The following is a 7,033-nucleotide window of genomic DNA, read 5'->3' on the forward strand; positions in this document are numbered from 1 at the left end:
CTCGTAATTGATCTTGATGAAGTCAAACTTTGTCCTAATTTATCTGTTGGGCCCTGGAATGCATCTCACTTTGAAAAAAAAAAAAAAAAAAAAATACCATTAAAGTTATGGATGGTTCTTTTCTGTGTCAGTGGATAAAGTTAGTGAATCAGAGAAGGATCAAATACTTATTTTTTACTCTGTACGTCTATAATTTTGAAAGGGACCAATAGACAATTCTTTTCGACATTGTGTATATGTTTACAATGTATAGTGTACACGTATACTAGACGTGGTAACCCACCATTATCCCTAGCAACCCACAGGGATAATTCATGGTTGACTATATTGCTGATCTATTACATAAAGAATAATTGGGATATGCATACCCGTACATATAAATTGTCCCATTATAATGTTCATTCATATTTCTTCCCCCCATATTTGCCTATGTCGAAACAAGGTAAGAAACTACATTAATATTCAAAAAAGATTTTTAAAGTAAAGAGGTCCCATGTTGGTCCTTATAAAAAGCTTTATTATCTCAATCGAATACAGAGGAATTCATTGCAACTATAATCTGTTGTCATAGGTACTTTCCAGAATTATAGTACTTTATACAGATAATGTAAGTACTTACGAGAGTTGTCGGACCTCGTCCAACAAAGTCTGCATTCATTTATTCAAATTATCCATGGACTAATCAGAGCATCATCTTATTAGCAAAGAAGAAAAGAAAAGCCTGGTAGGAATACAAAAATTACCATGTCCTCAAAACTTAGAAAAGTATAAAGCTCTCCAAAATGATATTAAACTTCTGTTGTCTTCGAGTAGACGTAAATTTGAAGATAAATTGTTAGCTAACTTTGATAAAAATAACTTCAAGCCTGTTTTCTCGGATATGAAACACAAATCGGGCCACTCAATAAGGCTTTTAACGAATATGAATTGGATGACAGCACTCGAATGACCGATGAACATAGCATTGGAAGTCTTTTTAACGAGTTTTCACTGAGTTTACTCAACAGATTCTAAGACTCCCTACATTGATCAACCACTCCCAGATAACCCTCCTCGCCTATCCAAGATTTTCTTTGCAGAATCAGTTGTCCTAAAAGCCATTTCCTCCCACAATAATTATTTCTTGTCGGGTCCTGATGGTATTTGTAAAAAGCTTCTTGAAGAAGCCTTGTAATGTTATTTACTTCTCTCTTACAATGACATTCAATAAGTCGATGCAGGAGGAAGTGGTGCCGTTTGACTGGAAATGTGCCAATATTCTCACAAAACACAAAAAAAAAAAGCCATAAGGATGTTCGTAATTACCGATCAATTTCCATCACAAGCCAAATCTCTCGACTAACGGAGAAGCTAATCAATTCTGAAGTGAGAAAATTTTTTGACAAACACAATTTGATATCTCCCAGACAACATGGACTCCGAAATTGAAAGTCTTGTGTTCCAAACCAGTTCATTCTGGGATGATGTCGCCCGAAGTAGGAACTCTTCGCTGGATACATATGTTTTATACTTTGATTTTAGCAAGGCGTTCGACAAGGTGCTGCATGGTGGACTCGAACACAAACTATATTACAATGGGATTGGGGGTGGAATATTGCAGTGGATTTAATCTTGGCTCAGAAATCGAGAACAGCAAGCACTGATTAACGGCATTGGATCAGCTTCAATAGGTGTCCCATCCTCTGTACCTCAGGGTAGTGTCCTTGGGTCTACCATCTTCTCTGTCTATATTAATAAACCGTGTGACAACCTCAGATCCAAAATATATATGTATGCTGACGACACAATCCTTGTTTGCCACTCAGAAAAGGAGGCTAAACATGACCTCAGAGAATTTCTGAGGTGGAGCTACCGTTGGAGAGTTCCTGTAAATCTTTAGAAGAGCTCTTATATGATTTTTCGGGCGGTGCTATTGATCTTGGAGAGATGAAGAATGTGTGTGTCTTTAGGGATCTTGGAATGCTGATATCTACTAATATGAAACTCAGCACTTCACATTTACAATATTGTTAGAAAAGCAAACAGAGCACTTGGGTGTATTAAAAGGAGTTTTAAAACCAGAAATATAGAGCTGATGAAGAAGCGTCTTTAAGGATCTATTTTAAATACCCTTCTCATTTGTGGAATCCAATGTATAGAAAGGAAATCAGAGCTTTTGAAAATGTACAGAAACGTTTACTTAAGATAGTATGCGGCGATATATCGTATGAGGTTGGTTTACATCTAGAGGGGATGTTGTCGCTTGAGCAGAGGAGGAAACTTCCGGATGTGGTTATGATGTTTAAAGTTATTAATGGACTGGTTCATTGTAATATTAAAGCCAAAGTATATCGTAAGGTGTACAACAATAGGTTGTCTTCCGATTTTTACTTAGTTCAGCCATCGGCAAACCCTAATTACCCCCAAAATAGCTTTTTTTAATCGAACTATACGGACATGGAACAGCCTCCCCAAAGAGGCGAGAAGAACGTCTTCACTTTGCAGTTTGAAGAAACTTCCAAAAAATAATACACATCTACTTTAATTCCACACAACATTATATATTTTCATTTTACCATATTAATTCATTAGATAATTTATCATATTGTTTTATTATACTTTATCATAATTTTTATTATATTTTATCATGAGTCGATAATATTGGTCTTTTTTTAGCCACTACTCGAAACCAACCAACTCAACTTATATCATATATAAATATTTATAAATTCTATGGAACTTAAGCATATCGTGTAATTGGTTGGCTCATCTTCCTATGACACTTCAGAGAATCTCCTCTGCAAGATACCGGAATTTGAGATATCTTTGATGGGAAATAATTTATAAACTTTTTTAAGACAATATCATATTTTATCCAAGTTTTTTTTCCTCAAGGGATACAGAAGAATAAAATCATCCATTTCAATTTGGGAGAAAGATAAATTTTTGCTCAGTGAACTATTTCGGAAATCTCAAACGATCACAAACACTTTACTGACCTCCAAATTGCATATAATAATTATGCTTTTATTGTTTTTTTTTTAATATTAACTTATTGTCCTCTCCCTCTAAATGATTTATTGAGTTCGAATAGCAACGTTTGTTATGACAACTAATTTATTGTTCCGGTTCAATCCTTTGTTAGTACATCCCATGGTTCAAATATATGATTTTACACTTTGACAATATTATTTAACTAATTACTTACTATTATTTCTAAATTATAGATTTGTTAAATGAGTAAAAAAATCTTCATTTTGCTTAAATACTCTAGTATAAACCGTTTTTTCCAATATGTGAATCAGGTAGACAAAATATCAATCATTATTGAACACTATCCATCATTATTATTATTGTAATTCCTTTCCTCAATTCACGACAACTTTTTTATCTCAATACAATGGTCGATCCATTTGAGCGATATCGATATCACCCTATATATTGTGGGTAAAAGTGTATATTGATGAAATATTTTATGAATAAAGATAAAATTCAGATATATCATTTATTTGACATATCAAATTACTAAAGGAAATAGTCTCATAACCTCGTAGGACGTAAGATTAATGTATTTTTTCTTTTTTGAAAGGATGATCCGAAAGTTTTCTTTGTATTTCTATAAACGTAGATTCAAATAATTTGAACTGCCCAGGGGGATAGGCAGGATTATATTTTGATAGAGGGTCTGGGTTTTTCTGGGAATTTTTTGGAAAAAAAAATTATAAAAAAAAAAAATTGAAAAAAATTAAAAAAATCACGACTATTTACAAAAAAAAATAAGATTTTTCGACAAAAAATTTCAAAAATTGATAGCTACTCTCAAAAAAATTCAAAAATCCTCAGCTGTTAACAAAAAATTTCAAATATTAAATTTCTTCGAAAAAAAATTCACAGTTATTAAAAAAAAATTAGATTTTTTGAGGAAAAAAATCCAAAAATCGATAGCTATTCTTAAAAAAATCATAGCTGTTCATAATAAGTTAAATTTTTCGGAAAAAAATTTCAAAAATTAAATTTTTGGAGGAAAATTTTAAATAACCAAAGTATTCTCAAAAAATAAAATTTTTTGAGAATTTTTTGAAAATTTGATTAAATTTTCTAGGAAAAAGAAAAAGCTTAAATTTAGGGGAAGGGATACAGCTTCTCTAGCCCTCCCTGCGGACACTCCTCCTGCCGGCATATTAAACAAAAAGTAATCGAAAAATAACTTGGTCATCCTGACAATATTAAGAATGTTTTGGAGGACAACATGACGTTTCATAAGATTAGCTGAGAGCAGTTAGGAGTTTGGACTTTTTTCTGAAGATAAAAATGTAGTTGAGTGTCCTCTTTCCTTTCATTATTAAATAGATCGTTGTGGTGTTAACTTCTCTCTCTGAAGTAAGCATTCTCGTCTGATATAAATTATTTAAAAGTTCATAATATACATGAATTTATATGTTACTATAATATTTTCTATGGACTATTATAAATATTATAATGTCAAACTCACAGCCTCTGCCAGAGCATCAAGGAACACCCATATTATCTCATAATTTCGGCTCTATAGGTGAAGTACTGGGCTGAAATACAGTTTATACTCTACAGCCCTCACGTTTTTAGGCACCAAAGCACCCTTCTAATGTTCTATAAACCACCCAGCCCACAAGTTGTGAAGGTAAACTGCTGGGCCCGAGGAAAGTTAAATTTCTCCACCCGTGCTTTCTTTATCAATCACAAGGCCCACCTAATATCTCAAAATACATCCAGCTTTTAAGTTGTAGAGGTGAAGTACTGGGCCTCCAGGGAGTTTAAACTGCACCGTTGCTGCATTTCTAAGCATCAAGAACCCCTCCTGATATGCTAAAATACGCCCCCCCCAACGGGTTGAGAATATGATTTACTGGTCCTTGAAGCAGGTTCAATTCTTTCACCACAACTTCCTTGAGCATCAAAGAACCCTACTAATATCTAAAATACACCTGGCCCAGGTTTTACAGGTAAATTGCTAAAATATGCTATATTAAGGCTACCATGGGCCCAAAGACCAAAAAATTGTTACCGGAACCCTTTCTGGAGCCTTATAACCTACATCAAAAATTTCAGCAAAATACATTCATTGGTTTGGCCAGGATTGGAGGACAAACATACACACACAGACATTCAAATTTAATATATAGAAGATAACGCCATCTGACCAATTAAAGGAATATTATGATATTAAAGAAGTAACGCCAGTCCATGTCCTCCACAATAATATATGTATTTTAATATTTATATTAGAGGTGGATTCGGTCATTACCCAATTCCGAAAGCCCCGCGTTCAAACCTAAATTTGCCAAACGCTGTCCCCCAAACCTTCCACTCCCACATTTATTTCTAGTGTAATACAATTCCTATACATCTAATCGATGACGTCATTCTCGATATGACACCTTATGAAAAATAAGCTAACGATGACGTTATTGATTATTAATAAATGTGTGACTTACAAAATGAGTGATACTGGTCTCCATAAATGACAAAAAATTATGAAGACACAAAACACTCAAGTGGTATTATCATTTTTAAATTATAATGCAATGTCCGGATGACACAAATATCAAGAAATTTTATATAAAAGTAAAAATTCGGAGAGTTATATTGAAATGACTGGAGATCAAAATATGAACGAATCCTCATCACCATAAAATTATTTAGTTATTGCAGGCTGATGTTTTCAATATATTTAGCTTTCATTAGTATATTGACCTTTATTCTACAGATTCTCATATTTTGGTCCGAAAGCCCGTGGGTTGGCCCGAAACCCGACTGCTTGTAGCATGACTTAGCCAAAATCCCGACTTTTTCTAGACATATCCACCTCTAATTTAACTTTTGCAAATATAAGATTTATAATGTACATAATTTAATGGTTTTTATTTCTGTACATAAAAGAGAAGATTACAGGAGGAGAGATCTAAGATATACATAAATAGGCTCAAGACAATAATGATAAACCAAAAATAAATAGGATAATATTATTTTATAGAAGAAATACAAGAGCTAACATTAGTTTTTCACATTTGACACTGAGAATCTTTATTTTTTTCATCAGTAGATTTATAACATGAGGTTCTTCCTATTATTTATCATTTGGTAAGTGCATTTCTGATGAATTATTGTTATGTCCTGATATTATTTTTATTCTGAAAATGATAATAATCAAAGCATTACGCGTACATGGTGATTAGAAGATCTAGTAGGGACGTAACTAAAGATCCACATAATATTAGATTGGGAAAAAAGTAATCCTGCAGTTCATTTTTTAAGCATTTTTTTAAAACTAAGCATATCTTGTTCATAATTGGTCACATTGAATCATACAATAAGGCCTTGTAAAGGTCTCAGTGTATACTAAAAACACTTTTTGAACAGTATTCGCTAGATTGGTTCAGTCGAGGTCTTATCACTTATGTCAATGCCAAGGGACAGAGATCGTCACCAAGCCCGGACTGACTGCCATGAAGGTGTTGCTGTGTTTCGAAGGATTGGCAAGGAATAATCTACAATGTGCTGATCTTCTATGGCCATACGATTAATTTCTGCCCTCTACTGTGAACAACTTGACCGTTTAACGTTGGCAATTGAGCAGAAGTGGCCAGCACTGGTGAATAGGGAACAACAATACATCATCAAGACAACGCTAGCCGCCCCCCCCAACCACATCTTTGATGACGCGCCAGAAGCTCCAGGAGCTCAGATGGGAAATTCTTAAACATCCACCTTACAGTACGGACCTGGCACTAAGTAACTATCACCTATGCCTTTTTATGGCCAATGCACTTGGGTGTACAAATTTGGCATCAATAGAGTCATGTTAAATTTAGGCTGTCCCAGTTTTTTGGGGGTTTTTTTTCAATAGGGACCAAGAAAGAAATTATAAAGTCGGATTCTTATTTGTAACAAATTATTGAACAGAAAAGTGAGTAAATGGCTAAAATCGGATGATAGTAACACTTCTTAACAAGCGTTAAAATAAAACACAAATATGAAATTACTTTTTCTTTTTTTGTTAGTATGTTCAAAACGGCCA

Source organism: Lepeophtheirus salmonis, chromosome 10, assembly GCF_016086655.4.
Source record: "Lepeophtheirus salmonis chromosome 10, UVic_Lsal_1.4, whole genome shotgun sequence".
NCBI classification, from domain to species: domain Eukaryota; kingdom Metazoa; phylum Arthropoda; class Copepoda; order Siphonostomatoida; family Caligidae; genus Lepeophtheirus; species Lepeophtheirus salmonis.